The sequence below is a fragment of the Eptatretus burgeri genome, chromosome 14 (genome assembly GCF_056783735.1).
Source record: "Eptatretus burgeri isolate ZD-2024b chromosome 14, Ebu_testis_v1, whole genome shotgun sequence".
Taxonomy (NCBI): Eukaryota; Metazoa; Chordata; class Myxini; order Myxiniformes; family Myxinidae; genus Eptatretus; species Eptatretus burgeri.
This window is the reverse complement of record NC_140974.1, coordinates 40,436,536-40,458,446: the sequence shown is the minus strand read 5'-3', so window position 1 is coordinate 40,458,446 and position 21,911 is coordinate 40,436,536. Positions and strand designations below refer to the sequence as shown.

Below are 21,911 nucleotides of genomic sequence, written 5' to 3'. Positions count from 1 at the left end.
CAATACATTTTTTAAATATCATGCTATACAGTACTATATCGTTTTTGGCCCTTTCAACAGTGAAGAATCACTTGAAAATTAAATAATTCTCGTATCCAGATTCGGATTCGGATTTTCACCAAAATTGAATCAATTCGTCCTTGCTACGCACCCGTGTCCACCGAGTTTCGGCCGAATCCGTCCACAACTTTTTGAGATATCCTGCACACAAGCAAACAGACAAACAGACAGAAATGGACGATACACAACCACCTTCACCTTCGGTGACAGAGGGAACAAGCCATGGATCTTTCAGACAAATGACAGAAATGAAAAACGATGTTTCAACAAATGTCTCTTTCAATATGTATGAGAAAGTTTCTCAAATCAGACCTTCGACTCATTGGGTCTTTTGGGGAAAGCTGAAAGGGAATACTCACTGACGCGTCCAAGGAAATGAAAAAGCCTAAATTACTTAAAAACACCCAATGAAACTCAACCAATTTACTTTAATTCACATCAAATTGTTATATAATGCATCGTATGCATTACTACCACAATCTAAACTATTCTAATCCATTCCTCCCAACTGCAGTATGAAGGCCTTCATCGACTCGTGTTGAGCGTGTTTGGTAAGTTCAGCATGTAAACAGTGAGCAGCCGTGGGAATCTAACCCGCATGGATCAGCGGAGAAAGAAATGTGTTTAACCACTCCATCAAACAGCTGTGTCATTCCTATTTCAAAGACAAATATTATGAATCAGTCATTTTCAGGGACCGAAAGATGGCTCAAAGGTAGTGCTGTCAGTCACCTTCAAGTAGCTTTGTCTGGGTTTGATTCCCAACCTGACGGTATACTGTCGTCGTGGTGATTAGCAGGCGAGGCAGTGCAGCAATGAGCATGCCATCCTTCAGAATGACGTTAAGCTGGATGTCCCGTCTGATAGGATTTGCTTATGGACCATGATCAAATTCCAAATTCATGCTTTGACGTACGTAGGACACCCCGTCAACAGCAGATTATACGTGGGGCACAACATCGACACACCCCAAGATATGATGCAACCAGGACCCTCAATTGGAATGCTTCTTGCTATTACCTCACGCAAGAGAACCAGATGTCACACCTTTCTGTGTCTGTAAACAGGAACCGTGGAAATCCAACATCGCCACAGTCAAAATCTTCCGATAGAGATGTGATATGCGACGAGGAAGATACAACCCCTACCAAACGACCCCACCCAATGGCCATGCAGTTTCTTGTCACGTCCATGTGTACGTGTCTAAGGGTAAGCCATCCATTGGAGGGTCATTTGATCGGCTGTCCTGTTTGCATTCAGATTATGGATGTTAAAAAATGTAACAGAATCCTCCAAAAAGAGCAGGCCATTGTGGGCCAGCACACTGGCTAAATTCTTGCCATGTGACAAATTCTTGCCATGGGCACCACGTCAAGGGCATGTGACATCAAGGGCAGCCCCTCAAAGCTGAAGAAACCAGTAGTCAGGTGATGCATACTAATGTTGAAGATAACTATGAATGTCAGGATAACGTGACATTTTATTGCAGAAATCTTATTCTATGATCGTCTTATTTCTAAAATCCTACTAAATCTGCTTTTTTTTAAAAACGAGATGATAATAAAGTCCTCTACCAACAGAATTTAGCCAGGTAAAGTACATATTTGTTGCAGAATTTACAGCACCAATGACAAAGGTGTGTTTACAGAGCAAAATGCTTTGTCGTATTTACAGTTCAAAAAGTTCGACAAACGAGATACTAACAATCGTTCAAGAAACAACGAAAGTTTACATTTTTAAATCTAACGATATATTTCCATTTTTTCTGAGCAATCGCCACATTTAATGTGGTGTTTCATTATCCTGAGATAAAGAGTTGGTGTTGCTGTGACGTCACAGCAGTCTGTGTCGTACAAGGTGTGATTGACAACCATGATGGCAACAAATACGAAGAGGTTCCTTGCTCATCATGGATTCAAGAAGCAGAGTTCACTCATATTGACCACAGTACCACTGTATTTTGAAAACATGAGATCAACCACCACCTTCTGTCCTTTTCGACACAGGTATCTCGGCTCATGAAAGAGCAGGAACTTCACGTACATTTTAATAGAGCATCCAAATCAATCTTTCATCCCAGGTCGAAAAAGTCAATGTTTGTGGTATTCTTTATTTTAAGATTACTGTAATATATATATATATATATATATATATATATATATATATATATATATATATATATATATATATATACATATATTGTGGGGGAGGGGGCAGTTAGATATTCACATAGAGCAGATATAAATGTATAGAGTACGGGTAGTTAGCCAATCTCGATGTAATAAGAAGGGAAACGTTGGCTTAATAATTGTCCTGTTTGAATGTGCACCATACAGGGGGTGGTGCATGGTAATAGTTAGGGATTATGGTTCAGGAAATTGTGCCGTATAACCTCGATGTAAACCTCTACCGGGGGCGCCGGGAGACTTGGCAAGAGAGGGGCGGAGTTATATACTCCTCCGAAGGGGCAGAGCATTGCCTGGGGAGAAGAGGGACAAGCCAAATCCGGTGGTTGAGAGAGTCGGAAAAGGCGCGTCAAAGCTTGAGGTGAGGTGAATATGATGAGGAGAGAACTGAGTTGGAAGTCAGAGGAGAACGGAGTGACTGAGGAGAAAAAGACCGCTGAGGATAATTGAGTCTGAGTTTCTTTGAGTGCTGAGGAAAACGATTTTATAAGGACAAAAAGTGTGAAAGTTTTGAGGAAGTTGTGCTGCCTGCCTTCCTGCCCTTGCCCTGTGCCTGTGTTCATCGCCCGGAGCCTGTTCGTTGTCCTGCCCATCACCTCATCATCCATCATCCTGCTTATCATCCCTACCTACTCATCGCCTACTTGTCCCCGCTGCCACCAGAGCTAAGTCCCCCGGTTTTGTCCCTTTCCCATCTGTGATTGCATCTGGTGTGTGGTGCCTTTGCTTCTTTAGATTCATATCTATTCTCATTTTACATAATTATTTATTATCGATTTGGTGCTTCCCCTTTCTTCCCGATCCCAACCTGCCGTCATATTCATTTCGTCAGGTCAATCTTTCCCTGGTTGCTTGTGGTTCGGGAATAAACCCATTGGTTTTAAAAGCTTTAAGGGTCTCATGTTTCTCCTCATTACCTGCGCACGCATTGTCCGTCATTAATTTGGAATGTCTCCATAGGAATTAAGCCACTCGGAACATTGCGGGATTTTAACCTCCCGCCACAATGAGCTCGACGTTAGTTGAGCCATTGACACGACAATACCGGGTGGCCCAGAAGTAATAGGGCAGTCAAAGATTCCACATTTATTCAGAAAAAGATCCTCCATGGTTCAACTCTTCCACCTTTTAGGGATTCTGCAATCAAAATAATTATCAATAAATAACATCAACCAAAAATCAATTAATAATCAAAATAATAACAATAAGTTATAAAATAACAACAAAATTGTCGTGGCTATTGTTCTGGCAACTGCCCTATTACTTCTGGTCCACCCGATTTCTATATATATATATATATATATATATATATATATATATATATATATATATATATATATATATATATATATATATATATATATATATATATATATATATATATATATATATGTATATATATATATATATGTATATATATATATATATATATATATATATATATGTATATATATATATATATATATATGTATATATATATATATATATATATATATATGTATATATATATGTATATATATATATATATATATATATATATGTGTATATATATATATATATATATATATATATATATATATATATATATATTCATTCATACTCTGGTGTTCTGCCCGAACAGAGTGTTTCAAAAAAGTAGACTATTTGAGCAGATAGCCTTCTGTCATTTCTAATGCTCTACCCTTCTCTCTTGCAGGTTATGGTGGTAGTGGTACATGCCACTTCCAACAAGTAGTCAGTCGGTCCTACGTCAACGATGGTGTTCACAGTGGAAAAAAACGTGAAAATCATGACTTTGTGGTTTGAGACAAAATGCTACGTGCAGGTGCATCAACGATAGTCAGTATAACAATGTTCACACCCATAATGTACCTTCCAGTTGGAGCATTCAGCAATTGTGGAGCACTTCCAAGCACATGGAAGCTTGAAAAATCAAAATATAGGCAACAGTGGCTGCACACAAAGTGTTATGAAGGACCAAGGGAATATTAATCTTGTGAGAGATTCTGCTATTGAAAGTCCTAAGAAATCCCACCATCGGCATTCCCGAGAACTGGCAATCTCAGCCTCATCTGTGTGGCATATTCTCACTTCTAAACTGAAGCTCTACCCCTACATCATATTTGGAAAACATAAACCAACTCTGAATGACATGGCAAGCTGAGTAACAATATGTGATTGGTTCAGTGACCGAATGGAAAGGTACCCAAATTGGATCAACTCCTTGTGGTCCAGTGATGAAACACACTTCCATTTGAATGGGGCTATCAACAATCACAACAACATCTTCTGGGGTGCTGAGCCTCCTGAGGAGGTGTTTGAGATGTCTCTCAAGGGCCTCAAGTCCACTTGCTTCTGTGCACTGAATGCCAGATGGGGTAAGCTGGGACCGTTTTGGTTCAAGGATGCCAATGGTAAGACGGTGACAGTCAACAGCAAGTGGTACCGTGAGGTCTTACACCGATTCCACGCTTATCTCGCTCAACGACTGTCTCTAAACCAACTCAGACTTGCATAGTTCATGCAGGACGATGCCCCACTGCACACTGCTGGTGAAGCCATCAACTTGCTCCACCAGCTGTTTGGAAATCATGTCATCAGCCTGGGCACAGCGCATGAGGGGGTGCCTCACAGCCCTGATTTGAATCCATTGGATTTGTTTATTTTGGGGTGCTGCCAAAGGTCAAGTTTACACCAACAAACATCAGACCCTGGCTGTCCTGAAGCAGGAGGTGGAGGACTACCATCAGACTACGACTCCAGCCACTTGCAGACGAGTTGTGGAGAATTTAGGAGCCAGGATCAAAGCTGGCTTGAACACAGAGGCGGAGCTCACATTGAAAATGTCAATTACAATCAAGGATAGTGAGTGATTTGAAAAAGGCATGGTGTATGCTTTCCATCAACGTATCACTGAACTTGCTACCTTTTGTTGTTTTTCTACACCAATAAATGTCAACGAGTGTCAATGTGTCAGCGTCTCCTCAAAAACTCCAAAGCCATGAAACCTAGCAGCCTGAAACTTTACATGCAAACGAAGAAAACTCGAAGGAAGTGCAAGACTGAAAATTGGGTGTTTGGGTTCATTAAAAAACCTCCTTTCAAGAACATTAACGGCCTTATTATATTACATCCTTTATCAGGCGCATCCTCAGTCACCACTCTGTGTGGGGTCTTAAGGCGTATCCCTGGTAACCTCGCTGGGGTCTGAAGCCGCAACGTTTTTTGGCCTGCTCAACCATGCCTTGACTTGGAACAGGCCGCAACGATTTCTTAATGATAAAGTTTATTTTTTCACTTTCCTCACTCATATTATTGAATGCCTGTTCATCAAAGCTACGAATCGCTGTATACATCGCTTTTGTAAGATACAATTTTCCACGACCCGCTCTCACGGACGAATTAAAGTATATCATCGAAACATTGTTTTGGTTTTGAGGATCGGATATCGTCCGGACAAAATAAATGTCGAAATCTGGAGTGAAATCTGATAATTTAAACAAATAAACGAGTCTTATAACTAAGCTGATATACGTACTGTATTTACTTTGAGCAAGCAAGATTTTGTTCCCTCCCTCCTCCATACATACACAAGAAAATGTGAAATTTCCAAAGCATTAAACATGTCTTTTCAACTGTTTGGAGAATTATATTGAGTAAACAAAAATTTTCGGAACGTGCCAAAATTAACCAGCTTCATTCAGCTGGATGATTTCATGAATTCACTGCTTGACCTCATGCCATGCTCCCCAGGGGGGACTGCTTATCCATAGAGTCTGCCAGATCTGTGTCTCTATTGGCAGAGGATTCGCGAGGTGCTCTACAAGGAATCAAAGCAAATCTGGAGAAAAACGGATGTTTTAAAACAAAGTAATAACGTTTGCGGGACCCCGAACTGATGTACCACATGACGCATACGCAGAAGGGCAGGCAACATGGCGGATTTTCTGCAATTTCTGCAATATTTCATGGGCGATTGAACTTTGCGATGTCTTCAGGGTTGTTCTGCATTAAGCAGCAACTCTTTCACGGATAAAATCATTGTTTGAACGAATTGATTTTATTTCATTAACTGCTGAGTGCGCAGTGAAGACCGGCTTTAAAGTTAAAGGGATCCTATATGGGATGCAGCAACAGCCTGGCTGGATGTTAATTATCAACCATTAAATTAGTGCTTGCTTGAGTGCTTAGGCCACTTGCCAAGCGCCCATTATCGACAGCGGTACTGCGCCAAGTCATTCTGATCAAATTGTTCACTCACTGTGGATGCTTTTTCCACGCCACGTCATTCAGAGCCAGTGGTTTGTGCTACGTCAGCCTGGGCAAGTGGTTCATGTACCATCACCCTGAGCGAGTGGTTCGTGCACTGTCAAACTGAGCGAGTGGTTTGTGCTCAATCACCCTGAGCGAGTGGTTCGTGCTCCGTCACCCTGAGCAAGTAGCTTGGCTTCGTCACCCTGAGCGAATGGCTCGTGTTCCATCATCCTGAGCAAGTGGTTCATGCTCCATCACACTGAGCGAGTGGTTCATGCACCGTTTCCCTGAGCGAGTGGTTTGTACTCCGTCACCCTGAACGAGTGGTTCGTGCTCCATCATCCTGTGTGAGTGATTTATACTCAGTCATCCTGAGTGAGTGGTTCATGCTCCATCGCCCTGAGCAAGTGGACCATGCTCCATCACCCTGACGGAGTGGTTTGTGCTCTGTTACACTGAGCGAGTGGTTCGTGCTCCGTCACCCTGAGTGAGTGGTCCGTGCTATGTCATCCTGAGTGAGTGGTTCATACTCCATCATCCTGGAGTGAGTGGTTTATGCTCAGTCATTCTGAGCGAGTGGTCCGTGCTCCGTCATTCATTCTGAGCGAGTCATTGTGAAATAACACCCGATTTCCGAGCCGTTTGCAGTATTAACGTATTTTCTAAATTACCGAGCCAAATATTTTCTCCACCCGTTACACGCAGGTGTTTATAAAGATTAATGTTTGTGAACATATCCCTGAAACATCAATATAAATGGAACATTGTTTTTCGGTGAAAGCTACTCATGTTTTGGGGTTGTATGCAGCACGTACTGTCATTGGTAATCACACTGACTCCAATATGCCGATTCCTGAAAAATTGCTGGCCAAGCGCAAGTGTGTGTGTGTGTGTGTGTGTGTGTGTGTGTGTGTGTGTGTGTGTGTGTGTGTGTGTGTGTGTGTGTGTGTGTGTGTGTGTGTGTGTGTGTGTGTGTGTGTGTGTGTGTGTGTGTGTGTGTGTGTGTGTGTGTGTGTGTGTGTGTTGTCCAAAAAGCAGAACATATTATCTCTGCTAACTCCCCTACCCGACCCCTGTGTGTGTCTGTCTGTCTGTCTGTCTCTCTCTGTCTCTCTCTCTGTCTCTGTCTCTGTCTCTGTCTCTGTCTCTGTCTCTGTCTCTGTCTCTGTCTCTGTCTCTGTCTCTGTCTCTGTCTCTGTCTCTGTCTCTGTCTCTCTCTCTCTCTCTCTCTCTCTCTCACTCTCTCACTCTCTCTCTCTCTCTCTCTCTCTCTCTCTCTCTCTCTCTCTCTCTCTCTCTCTCTCTCTCTCTCTCTCTCTCTCTCTCTCTCTCTCTCTCTCTCTCTCTCTCTCTCTCTCCCTCTGGTGTTTGGCTCTGGACGTGTTCGGGCAGTGTATATGTCCGGATGGGAGTTTGTCTCCGGACATGTCTGAGCGGTGCTTGTCTCTGGCCAGCTTGGCTCCGGACACATCCTGGCGATGTTTGTCTCCGGATGTGTCTGGGCGGTGTTTGTTTCCGGACGCGTATGGGCGGTGTTTGTCTCCAGACGCATCCTGGCGGTGTTTGTCTCCGGACACGTCTGGGCGGTGTTTGGCTCCAGAAACGTCCGGGCAGTGTTTGTCCTCGGATACATCCAGGTGGTGCTTGTCTCCAGACAGATTGGCTCCAGACGCATATGGGTGGTTCTTATGTTCGGACGGGAGTTTGTCTTCAGATGTGTCCAAGCAGTATTTTTGTCTGGATGGTTTGGCTCCGGAGGCATCCAGCAGGTTTTGTTTCTGGACGTGTCCAGGCGGTATTTGTTTCCGGGCCGTGTTTATAGTATGACCTGTACAAATTGGATTTCACAGATGATTTTATTTCCATCTTCACTCTTATTCTATGCAGAATAATTTTGATGAAACAGTATGAATCATAATTAACGGTCCACCACACGTCTGCCTTCAGTTACTCTCACCTCACACTGTCTTCCCTCCCCCCCTTGCACCCCAATCCCTCCTCGCTCCTCCACCCCCACTCTGTCCCCCTCCCCCCTCTCTCCTTTCCCCTCCACGCTGTATTTCCCCCACCCGTCTCCCTCTTCCCCTTGCTTTTTCTGCTTCCCCACATTAGTATTCCCATCATTGAAGCGACGGGTGATATTTGCTAGTCCATAATAAAATGTTCAAATAGGCCATTTTGTGAAACATCCTATTATACTAACAAATACAACCCATCGCTTCACTGATGGGAATATTAAGGGGGGAGAGGGAGAGAGGGGGAGAGGGGGGAGAGAGAGAGAGGAGGGAGGGAGGGAGAGTAGGGGAGGAGAGAGGAGGGAGGAGAGAGAGAGGAGGGAGGGGATTGAGGAAGTGGGAGCAGGAGAGGTGGGATAGCTATGAGGGGGTGAGGAAGAGGGGAGCTAGGAAGGCGGGAAGAGTGAGGAAAGGGGGATGGGGTGAGTGACACCACACCAAACATCGCTATACATTCTGGGAGGGGGTGAGAGTGAGGAGAATGGGGGAGAGATGAGGGGGGAAGAGGTAAGTGGAGAGGGGGAGGTGTTTTGGAGGGAAGGTTTCTGGACTTGCGTTTGTTAGTGGGACTTGTGGAGAAGGGGGTGTGGGGGAGTACGGGATTGAACAAAATTGGGCATGTTAAAACAGCAGATTAATACAGCATGCGGAGTCCACCCGGAAATGTTCATGGAGGGTGGAGAGGGGAGGAAGTTTGGGAGGAGGTAAGCATGAGGGAAGGGGGAGGGAGGGCAGCATGATGAGAAGGGAAGGGAAGGAAGTGTGAGGGGCGGAGAAGAGAAGTGAAGGTAGTGTGAGGGAAAAGGAAGGTAGTGTGAGGGGAAGGGAAGGTAGTGTGAGGGGAAGGAAAGGTAGTGTGAGGGGAAGGGAAGGTAGTGTGAGGGGAAGGGAAGGTAGTGTGAGGGGAAGGGAAGGGAGTGTGAGGGGAAGGGAAGGGAGTGTGAGGGGAAGGGAAGGGAAGGGAGCATAAGTGGAAGGGAAGGGAAGGGAAAGCAGTGTGAGGGGAAGGGAAGGGAAGGTGGCATGAGGGGAAGGGAAGGGAAGGCAATGTGAGGGGAAGTGAAGGGCAATAAAACATGCCCAAACAGCAACATTTTCTTTTTAACCACTGGGTTCTCCATAAAACCAGGTGTGATCGTTTAAAACCCCTGCTATCTACCTGGCAAATGAAAAACTAAACTGTCAGGCCTTAACAAAATTACCATGCTTCCCCATTGTCTCAGGATGCTCACCTGCATTTTTTTCATATATTTATATTTTCATTTCTGGATGTTGTCCAACGATTCCATGATTTTTCCTGGTGCATTGGCTTCAATATCCGTCGGCAGGCGGAATTTCAGCTCTCTAAATCACCCAGAAGGTACCGAACATTAATATCAATCAGTCAGTGAGTCAGTGAGTGGTTAGGATGAGCTTTTATATTAGATACAGTGTGTTCGTGTATGTATATATATATATATATATATATATATATATATATATATATATATATATATATATATATATATATATATATATATATATATATATACATATACATATACACATAGACAGAGCGGGGGGGGGGGGGGCGACACCAAAGAGGAGATGGTAGAAGACAGAAAGACCACCGACCTGCCTGCGGTGAGAGAATGAGAAGCCCAAAGCCTCAGCCTCACTGCAGGAGATACCAATGATCCGAAATGCCTTGGTTTCCACAGCTTGAAACGGAGAAAGGTGAGAGGCAGGAGCACCAGCTCAGAGGGGAGAGCAGTCCTCCATCAGGCTGTGGACGAAAGCTTTGTATGTGGTCAGGAGCTAAGGTGGGCCAAGGAAGGACTTTGCATGACTGAGGATTCCCAGTTGGCGACTTGCTTTGGAGGCCAGGTTGGAAATGTGGCTTTCCCAAGAAAGATCATGACAGATATTGAGACCCAGAAGCTTGAATGAAAGGACTTCTTCCAGAGGATTGTTGAGAAATTGTTGTTCCAGGAATTGTACAAATGAGCACAGCTTGTAAGTTCGATTCTGGAGCTTAAATTTTGCAATTCTACTTAGTTTAAGAGATACTCGTGGTGATCACATGTGCGGAAATGAAATAAAGCCACGAATTCTGAAGTCTCCAGTTGTTTATAAGCATCGCAATGTGCCCAGCAATTTGTAGCTATGATGAACAAGCATTCAATAGGATGGGTGAGGAAAATGAAAACAACTTTATCGTTAAGAAATCTTTGCGGCCTGTTCCAAGTCAGGGCATGGTTGAGCAGGCCAAAAAACTTGGCGGCCTCAGACCCCATTGAGGTTATCCAGGAAACTCCTTGGACCCAGAGAGCGATGCAGCTGAGGATCGCCTGATGAAGGATTTCATTAAATAAAGCCGTTAATTATCTTTAAAAGGGATGTTTTAATGAACCCAAACACCAAATTTTCACTCTTGCACTTCCTTGGAGTTTTCTTAGTATGCATGCAAAGTGTCAGACTGCTCGGTGTCATGGTTTTGGAGTTATAGAGGAGACACACATGAGCCCACACACGCACGCACACACACACTTATTGTATGGATTATCAATATATATATATATATATATATATATATATATATATATATATATATATATATATATATATATATATATATATATATTTTGAAGTTGATTTCACCAACTTTGAAGTTGGTGAAACTTTCATGGCACACATTGTTAATGCCGTTCAGAAAGTTCTGGGAACAGATATGTATTCATAATAGTCCCAGAAACGCCCATGGATTTTATATTTTCCATTAAGTGTACGTATCTATTTCGTAAATAAATATTATTTATAAAACTAGTACGTGCCCGTAAAAATAAAAAAATAAAAATAAAGATTACTAAATAAATACTCAAACGCGAGCAGGAAACAACAACCACACAGGCCGTTTCTTCGCTCTCGCGTGCCCGGACGTGTGTGGACTGGAAGTTCGCATATTGGTTACGATTATTCGCAATTTAGTTTTAATGGTCAATTATTCAATTAGCGCCAACGTATCTTGCCTATTTGCTATGTCGTCGCAAGGAAAAACAAAAAGAGAAGAGAAGAGAGAGAAAAAAAATTTACTTCCTGGTTCGGAGCATACCAGCTCACTCTGATGTTACCGAAATTTATGCACCGTCTAATATGAAAACGATCATAACTTGGGGCATTGTGTTTATCTATAAATGCGCATAAGAAATCGAGAAATTATTAGAATACACGAAGTCATCACTATCCGGAAGCTCGTACATTGTAACCCGTAATGGGGAACGCGGCTGAGCTTCCCTTCCCCCACCGGCCACGCCCACGCAACAACGTGTCTTGTCATTGGTTTGGTAAATAAATGGCCATAACTTGGGAGGCACTTGTCCGATTAATATCAAACCTTGAAAAAGCACATCGTCAGGTCCCCAGCAATATACCTGGCAAGTTTCAATTAGATCGGACCAGTGGTTGTCGAGAAACAGCAGTCACACACACACACACACACACACACACACACACACACACACACACACACACACACACACACACACACACACACACACACACACACACACACACACACACACACACACACACACACACACACACACACACACACACACACACACACAGCTGGAATTATAGAGAGATGTACGTTTCGAAAAAATTAATTCCTTCAAAAACGGCATTTCCTGAAATAATAAATCAATCTCATTAGTCAACCTTCATGAACATCAACGCCCCTCATCAGTACGTTCAGAATGTCGTTTGGAATGTAGTACAATGTAGTTGCGAGTGTGGATTATTTTGAACAATGTTTCCCAGCAGCAAGTAATTCAAATAATACCTTGAAAACAATCGGGCTTATTTGCTGACTGATGTTGGGCAAGATAACAGGGTTTCAGCAAACTTTGTAAAACTTGACGTTGAAACTTACTACCTCTGGTTTAACACCGTTTGAGAAAGTACTTGATTGCCTTGTGCTCAACCGACATGAAGGAGATTTCAAATCGTTGGCACGATTTATAATAAAATAAAGTAACAGGTCTTTTCAGTCAGCTCTGGATCGATACGAGCAATAAACAAGGGGCGTTGGCGCCTCCTGCGGGCTCCATGGGGCAAGCCCATAGTAAACTCATCCAAAACATCCAAACCACCAAGCCCATCAAAAACTCATCCAAACCCATCAAAACCCATCAAAAACCATCCAAGCCTGTCCAAAACATCCAAGTCTGTCCAAAACATCCAAAACCATCCAAGCCTGTCCGAAACCATCCAAAACATCCAAGCCTGTCCAAAACCATCCAAGCCTGTCCAAAACCATCCAAGTCTGTCCAAAACCATCCAAGTCTGTCCAAAACTATCAAAGCCCATCCAAGCCTGTCCAAAACCATCCAAGCCTGTTCAAAACAATCCAAACCTGTCCAAAACAATCCAAACCTGTCCAAAACCATCCAAGTTTGTCCAAAACCATCCAAGCCCATCCACAACCATCCAAATCTGTCCAAAATCATCCAAGCCCATCCAAAACCATCAAAGTCTGTCACAAACCATCCAAGCCCATCCACAACCATCCAAACCTGTCCAAAACCATCCAAGCCCATCCAAAACCATCCGATCCTGTCCCAAACCATCCAAGCCCATCCACAACCATCCAAGCTCATCCAAAACCATCCAAACCTGTCCAAATCAATCCAATCCCATCCAAAACCATACAATCCTGTCCCAAACCATCCAAGCCCGTACAAAACCAACCAAGCTCGTCCAAAATCATCCAAGCCCATCCAAAACCATCCAATCATGTCCAAAACTATCCAAGCCCATCCAACACCATCCAAGTCTGTCCAAAACCATCCAAGCCCATCCAAAACCATCCAAGTCTGTCCAAAACAATCCAAGCTCATCCAAAATCATCCAAGCCCATCCAATCCTGTCCAAAACCATGCAAGCCCGTCCAAAACCATGCAAGCCCGTCCAAAACCATCCAAGTCTGTCCAAAACCATCCAAGTCTGTCCAAACCAATCCAAGCTCATCCAAAATCATCCAAGCCCATCCAATCCTGTCCAAAACCATCCAAGCCCGTCCAAAACCATCCAAGTCTGTCCAAAACCATCCAAGTCTGTCCAAAACCATCCAACGCTGTCCAAAACCATCCAAGCCCATCCAAAACCATCCACGTCTGTCCAAAACCATCCAACGCTGTCCAAAACCATCCAAGTCTGTCCAAAACCATCCAACGCTGTCCAAAACGATCCAAGCCCGACCAAAACTATCCAAGCCCGACCAAAACTATCCAAACCCATCCAAAACTATCTAAGCACATCCGAGCCCATCCAAGAACATCGAAGAACATCCAAACTCAACTGGGCTTATCCGAATTCATGGCATTTTGCGTCCGAGAGGACGCATCACAAGTCTGGCAAAGAAGACCAAGCCATATTTGGAAATGTCGACAGAATTGCGGAATATCGGTTGGGAATATCGGACACCTGCTAGACCGCTTACCTTGATAATGACCAATCCGGTCAATGCGGAATAAATAACTTGAGCAGAAGCTGCTACAACAACACGAATGGGAAATTACCTCCAAAGGTGGGAACGTCGAGATCTTTTGAGGAGAAAAGAGGTCATTGGAATTGTATAACGTCAGGATGGTGGGAACTCGCAGATATGATGATGGGGTCCATCCTAAGGTTACAGGGAAAAATTAACCTGAAAAGTCCGAGATGCAAGATGTGTGTCCAGATTATAGGAAGACTTTCTATAATATTACCACATCCAGCGGGTCCGGGACATTAAGAGTTCCATGAGATGGACAGTTGCGTACACCGGGGTCGAGCTGGGATCCCGGAATAAGGTAATAAAGGTGACCGGGTTTGAGATCCACATGCAACGACACACAAGACCAAAAAGGAAAGATGTGCGGAGTCATTGTTCAAAACAGACACCCCTTGAGAGTTGAGACCACCAATACAGGAGATAGACCCCGCTTCATGAGAACCATGATACTTGAGGCACACCAGTGGGTTCGACCATGGAACACGTAGGCCTATACATGATCAGCTCCTGCCTGATTACAACACCCGCCATGAATGTCTGTCGATGTTTGCCTCCACCTGGACCGAACTGATTTTCGATTTCCTTATGAGACCTCGGATGTCGGTCGACCCATGACATTCCGCCGAAAGCAATTAGGACTCCGTGCCGTAGAAATTTCAACCCTCATCGAAAACACGCCATTAAACAGCCATGTTTCAAGGTCACAAAATAAACATTCCTTATCTCTAGGTTGGAGGTCGCCACCACGGACTCCAACACCACTGACATGATCAACGCCACGGGTCTTACGAATCAGCAAATTGCTGACATGATCAACGAGCAGCACTACTTGATATAAACAAGTCAATGAAAGGTGTTCTGTACACTCTGTCATTTCCCGCTTCACCACCAAGGACTATTAGTCCGACGGTGTATCCATTCATCCCCCAACCCATCCAACATATGTTCCTCACCGGGTCTAGCGCGACGCACAGGGTCCGCGGCTTGTGGCTGCTGTGGGGCTGATGCGATAATGGTGGGACATGCAACCCTGACCGACCCGGCCTCGTTATTCCCCGTTGGGAGAAGGGAGGGAGGGGTCTGGAGAAGGGGTCTTTAACACGACAGTCTCGTTGGAGTTGGAGTGCCGGGGGGTGGGAGGGGTGCTTGGAGGAGGTCCCCATCGAGGGTCCGCGGGGAGGGAGCGCAAGCGACTCCGTGTGAATCTCACAGCCACGCTTCGCTCGAAACGTGCAAGGCTCGGGGACACACACACACACACACACACACACACACACACACACACACACACACACACACACACACACACACACACACACACACACACACACACACACACCCACACCCACACACACACACACACACACACACACACACACACACACACACACACACACACACACACACTGGGAACCCACGCTGCCACGCAAGACGGCACTCGAGATCTTCGGGGTGATTGTCGATGCCAGCGGCACCGTTCAAGACGAGCCCAACAGCAAGACCACGCACGAGCCGACCTCATCCAGCACCCATCGCAGTCACATGTATTAATAAGTAAACACTCGGGGTCTTTGAGGTTGCTGGGAGGGGGTCTTCACGAGTAATGAAGACAGACCCTGCGAGACACTCGAACACCACTGAGAACCTGAAAACAACTGCGGTGAAAGGATGTCTGGCAGAGAGGAAATCTCTCTCGATCGGTAGTAATGGGACAAACGGGTTCGAATGGTACACAATCGTGAGATAGACAGCAGCCATTTATTTATTACGTACGCACATCTGGCGAAATCCTTTCTGGACAAACCAGCACGAACAACCCTCTCCCCCACGCCACCTCCATGTTCATTTGTAAGTAAAAAATAGATGGCCCATCAACGACACTGCTTTACCTTCAGGTGAGGTTAAGGTCAGGTATGGGAGCATGTGCTAGAACAGCACGTCGTTGCGTCCACTTTCCGCCGGTACTCGACGGGCCTCCGTCTGGCCATCCCCCAGGCAGATGCCAGGCCCATCCCCATCTCCTTGAGATGATGGTCAACCTGCTGCAACCACGAGGAACGTGGTCGGCCCACTGGCCTCCTCCACTCATGAGACTCCCTCGCTGAGAGAATCTGGTGAGCCGGATCAGCGTCAGGAAAACGAGCCACATGTCCATACAGCCAGAACTGACGCTCGCGGACTATGCAGGTAACATATCTCATCCGAGTCTCTCTCAGCAACCGCTCGTTGGACACAAAATCCGACCAGTGATAGCCAAGGATTCTCCAAAGAGACCTGGTACCAAAGGAATTAAGTCTCCGTCTCAGCTCCTTGGTCAGAGTCCAAGTCTCACATCCATAGAGCAAGACTTGAAGTACCAAGGACCTGAAGACTCGGACTTTCATCCTCCCGCACAGGTAGCGGCAGCGCCACACCCCATGATCCAGTGAATCCATGACTCCCCAGGCCCGACCCAGACGTCTATTAACCTCTGACTCGCAGCCAGCAGAGACATGAATATCACTGCCAAGGTAAGTGAATCTCTCCACGACCTCAACATCCTCAACACAAACAGACACAGACAGGACAGCAGCATCCAAGATGTCACCGAAAGCCTCGATCTTAGTTTTGACCCAAGAAACCCATAATCCCAGCGGCTCCGACTCCTCATTCAGCACCTCGAGGGCCCCCAAAAGGATGTCTAACGTCTCCGCAAAGATGACTGCATCATCTGCAAAATCAAGGTCCGAGATCTTGACATTCCCAAACGATGCACCGCAGCTTGAGCTCTCCGACATCCTCCCTAAAATCCAGTCTATACAAGTGCTGAAAAGTGTGGGGGCCAGTACACACCCCTGACGAACTCCAGTAACAACTGGAAATAAGTCAGAGATGGTACCACCACACTTCACAGCACTCTCAGTACCAGAGTTGAGTTCAGACATCAGATCGATCAGTTTTGGTGGCACCCTACGAAGACCAAGAATCCTCCAGAGGACATCCCGATTCACTGAATCGAACGCTTTACAGAGATCAACATAGGCTGCAAGCAGCCCCTGCCAAAACTCTCGTCTGCGTTCGGTGAGGACACGAAGGGCAAGGATACGGTCAATCGTTGATCTCTTTGGTGTAAAGCTTGACTGCTCTGGACGCTGGTGCTCAAGCAGATGGTGGCGAACCCTATCAAGAATTATCCGAGCAAAGACCTTGCCCGGCACTGAAAGCAGCGTTACCCCTCGGTAGTTGTTGCAGTCTTGGCGATCACCCTTCCCTTTCCAGAGAGGGACAACAAGGCCCCTCTTCCAGTCAGTTGGGATGATGCCTGTGTTCCAGGCAGAGCACAAAACTGCATGCATCGACACGAGTGCAGCACTTCCACCAGCCTTGAGAAGTTCAGCATGGATGCCACAGATCCCTGGATCTTTGCCCCGTTTCAACTGGTTCACCGCAGCCCGTGTTTCCACAAGCGAAGGTGGAGCACAGTTGATTCGAGGGTCAGCAACAGGGATTGTAACACCCTTGATGTCCAAGTCGACAGCTGGGGGATCAGCCTGGTACAACCGCTCAAAGTAACCGGCCCAGCGGGCCTTCACTTCAGACTCTTCTGTCAAGAGCCTACCACTCTCTGCTCAAAATGCAGTGCTCCGAGGGATGGGCTTGGATGAACGCAATGCGTGAATTCCCCTGTAAGCGGGACGAGAATCACCTGTCCACAGGTGATGCTCTACCCCCTCACAGATTCCTCGCACATAGGCCTCCTTGTCCACCCTCAGTGCACGTACAGTTTTACATCTCAGCCCCCTGAACAGCTCAGCTCTGCCATTCAGCCTGGCCTGCGACTCTGATCAATGGTATCCAGTGTCCCTTGAGAGACAAAATTCTTCTTTGCCCTGCGGTGAGCTCCAAGACATCCACCGGCAACATCAAGGACGGTGGTCTTGAAGGCACTCCACAACTCTTCAGGACCCCCCAAAGCACCCAGACCCCCCCAAGTGTCCACTCAGCCTGTTCGCAAACTCCTCAGCTACTCTCTCATCCCTGAGCTTGCCAACATCCAGCCTAGGCTGAGATGGTACCATTCTCCAGGATTTAAGGTGCAGCTTTAGAGTTGCTACAACAAGCCTGTGGTCAGTATTGAGGAACTGAGCACTCCGGTAGACCCTGCAGTTCTGGATCATCCTCCAACGACCGTCAATGAGGACATGGTCAATCTCCTTTGCCACACCGCCAGCGTTGGAATACCAAGTCCAGCGATGAGCTTGTGGGCGCTGAAACCATGAACCAGCCACCCTAAGTCCATGACTTCTTGCAAAGTCAAGGAACTTAGTGCTATTCTGGTTCATAGTTCCTGACCCATGGGGACCAACACACTCCTCATAACCATCCCTATCAGTTCCAGTCGATGTATTGAAATCCCCCAAGACTAGAAGTGTATCTCGTCTGGGGCACTGATCAACCACAGACTCGAGTGTGGCGTAGAATGCATCCTTCACGGTGAGATCACTCGCCTCAGTCGGAGCATAAACAGAGACCAGGGAAATGACACCTAAGGAGTGACGAATACTTAATCTCATAATACGCTCGTTGACCGGTGTTACCTCAATTATCATTGGGGTCAGCTTATTGGACACAGCTACAGCAACTCCTTGGGTATGGTAACCATCAGAGCGACCAGACCAATAGCAGGTGTAACCACTCGCCATTATCTCGCCGCAATCCGGTCTCCGAACCTCAGAGAGAGCTGCAATCCCGATGTCCAAACGCTTGAGCTCAGATGATAACAGAGACAGGTGATCATCCTCTCTTAGGGATAGGACATTCCAGGCACCCACCCGAAGGGACCGCCTGAGGTTAACCCAAGGAGACCGCCGTCTGGTGGACGACACCTCAGCACCACTCCGACACACTCTCCCGCAATCTGACCCAGGGATGTTACCCCGTGGTTTCCCTCCTATCATCAAAGATTGGGGGTCCCGAAGGCTTTGCCCCAATCCCGTCATCCGGTGAACTGCCCTGCGAAGGGAAGCTGCACAGGAGGTACTCCCACGGAGTGGGTTTTCAGATTTTCTTGCGTTTTGCGGAATGAAGGGTTTTACAGTGGCCGGAGTGCAAATCCTGCCACCAACCTCCTCATAAAAAGTAACCCAACTGCAGGAGGACGTCCGCAGACACAGTTCGGCACTTGATATGGATGGCCGTTGGCTCACAAGGAGCTCCTCCGCCCTTTGACCGGTTTTGTTTTTAATCCTGCAGGGTGTCCATATCCAAACACCCTCCTCACCAGAAAACCTGGTGGGGGAGACGGTTTAGTCGCCGACAACCCGACCATGGAACAGGTTAGTACAGGTTTACATGGTACCTGTAGCAGGTCACAGATCGAACCTGACCTGACATCAAGTTAAGCTGGATGTGTAATCTGCTAGCATCTGTTAATGGCCATTGAAGATAGAATCTGAGTGCTTCTTTTGCAACAGTTGGCCATTGCGTGCCGGAAACCTGGGCGAATATATCGATGTACTCCGACTCCTGCTGGGAAACGAGATCGAGGCAATGTCTTGCAATGAGACTGCTTCGGCAGCACCGTGGGCAGGAACAGTGTGGACTCATCACCTCGGGTCCCTTCTACTTGACCCACGTATTGAAAGTTGAGTGGGTGAGTGCAGGAAGTACATGTTCTCACGAACTCAGAACTTTCTGATAAATGTCAAGCGGGCATGTTGTGTCATTGAATGAGTAAGTGGAGAATGTGGAGGAGAAATTAATATAGCAATACGTCAGGATCGACAAAGATCTGGAAAGATGAAGTTGTGATAAGGCAAAGCAAGATGAGAATCGTTATAATATACTCTGATATTTCCAGTTGCAATGTATGGATGTGAGTCGTGGACGGTGAAAAAGGAAGAAGATTCATTGTTACTTCCACCACCGAAAGGGGATGGAGGTGATGTCTTCACCTCTTGTTTGTTTGTCTGTCTGTCTGTCTGTCTGTTGGGTGGTCGCTAGACTACCCTTAGTCTCAGGTTTTCCATCTGTCTGTATGTAATGGACAGCTCTGGAAGCCAGAGGATTCAACCAATTTTGATGCAACTTGACTGGAAGGTTGATACCAGGATTTAGTTGTATGCTTGAGCACCGTTGCCATGGACGCCACCGTTGCCTAGCAACGCTTTGAAATTTTTGAAAAAATCCGAAAAAAAAAATCGAAAATCAAAAATTGGCTTCCATGCTTTTATGCGCACTATAATCAACCTCTGTCAAAAAATTTCAGCCCCATCCGTCAAAAACTGTATGACTAGTATGCAATTATATTACTTTCACCCAAACGTTCGCGTTGGGATTCCCTAACGTTGGGTTCGGGAATCGAACACAAATGATGAATGGACAGTTGCTCGTCATGTTCCTATATGGAACAACGAACGGCAAAATGCCATCTGATGTGTTCTCTTTTCTACATATTTCAAATTCGCCTTAGTCTAGTGACCACTCATGTCAACTACCAGCTTGTCTGTCTGTCTGTCTGTCTGTCTGTCTGTCTGTCTGTCTGTGAGAAGGATGTCTCAAAAGGTTGTGGATGGATTCGGGTGAAACTTAGTGGACAGGTTGGGTGTGTGGCAAGGACGAAATTAATGATTTTGGTGAAGATCCAGATCCGGATCAGGATCCGAGAATTTTTTAATTTCTCAGTGATCGATTCTTCAACATTGAGAGATGGGACCAAATACGACGTTCAGAGATAGCATGATATTTCATAAAGTTGTGGACGAGTTATGACAAAACTTGGTATTTGAGTTGGTTCGGTGACAAGAACAAGCCGATTCGATTTTGATTCAGGTCTCGATTCAGATCTGACCGATCAGTGGGACACAAAGTGTGAACGTTCAGCCTGACAGAGGGTATGCGCCCTACCGAGTGCCACCAAAGGTGAAGGAGATTATGTTTTCACCCCTGTTTGTTTGTTTGTTACTTGCAGAATCGAAGATTTTTCAAATATATTGGTTGGTCCATTTTGTTATTCTGTCTGTCTGACTGTCTGTCATGTCTGTTTCTCTGTTTGTTACTTGGCAAAAAAAAATTTTTTGACAAATATGTTGATCGCCTCCGTTTTTTTATGCGTTTGTTTGTCTGTCCGCTTGCCTTCAGTCCAAACCGCTCAACCAACCATTGTGAAATTTTCAGAGATTAATGTCACCGACCCTGCGACATTCCTGCATTGAAATTTCGTAAAATTCGGTCAACAGAAAAGGTCTACATAGGCCAAAAGGCCAATTTTGCCAAATTTTCCAAAAACCTCAAATTTCATCCAATTCACTTGAAATTTGAACAGGATTTGCAAATCAGGTCATTGAATTGAACTACCTATTACTTTTAAGGTTATCATCGGTCAAAAGGTCAACAAGAGAGAGAGAGAGAGAGAGAGAGAGAGAGAGAGAGATAGAGAGATAGAGAGATAGAGAGATAGAGAGATAGAGAGATAGAGAGATAGAGAGATAGAGAGATAGAGAGATAGAGAGATAGAGAGATAGAGAGATAGAGAGATAGAGAGATAGAGAGATAGAGAGATAGAGAGATAGAGAGATAGAGAGATAGAGAGATAGAGAGATAGAGAGATAGAGAGAGAGAGAGATAGAGAGAGAGAGAGAGAAAGAGAGAGAGAGAGAGAGAGAGAGAGAGAGAGAGAGAGAGAGAGAGAGAGAGAGAGAGAGAGAGAGAGAGAGAGAGAGAGAGAGAGAGACAATGGTGTTTACACAGTATATGTGTAATAAAAGAAGATCGATCGATGTAAAATTAGAATGTGAGCACAAGTACGTCTAGAAAGTACATATCTATCTATAATTCCAGCAATGTGTGTGTGTGTGTGTGTGTGTGTGTGTGTGTGTGTGTGTG

At 45.5% G+C, this 21,911-nt stretch overlaps 1 protein-coding gene across 6 annotated transcripts in view; it reads right to left on the bottom strand.

Moving 5' to 3' along the window:
* GREB1L (GREB1 like retinoic acid receptor coactivator) overlaps positions 1–21,911 on the bottom strand; it is a 326,780-nt gene that overhangs the window by 278,141 nt on the left and 26,728 nt on the right. For 2 of the 6 annotated variants that reach the window (XM_085854466.1, XM_085854467.1), the window contains exon 1: positions 15,002–15,192. The exons of 1 other annotated variant lie outside the window; for it this stretch is intronic. The gene's annotated coding sequence lies outside the window, so the exon portion shown is untranslated. Of the gene's footprint in view, positions 1–9,747; positions 9,860–15,001; positions 15,197–21,911 lie in introns of those variants that run through there. 3 more of the 6 variants (XM_085854463.1, XR_015051156.1, XM_085854461.1) reach the window with 3 other exon arrangements.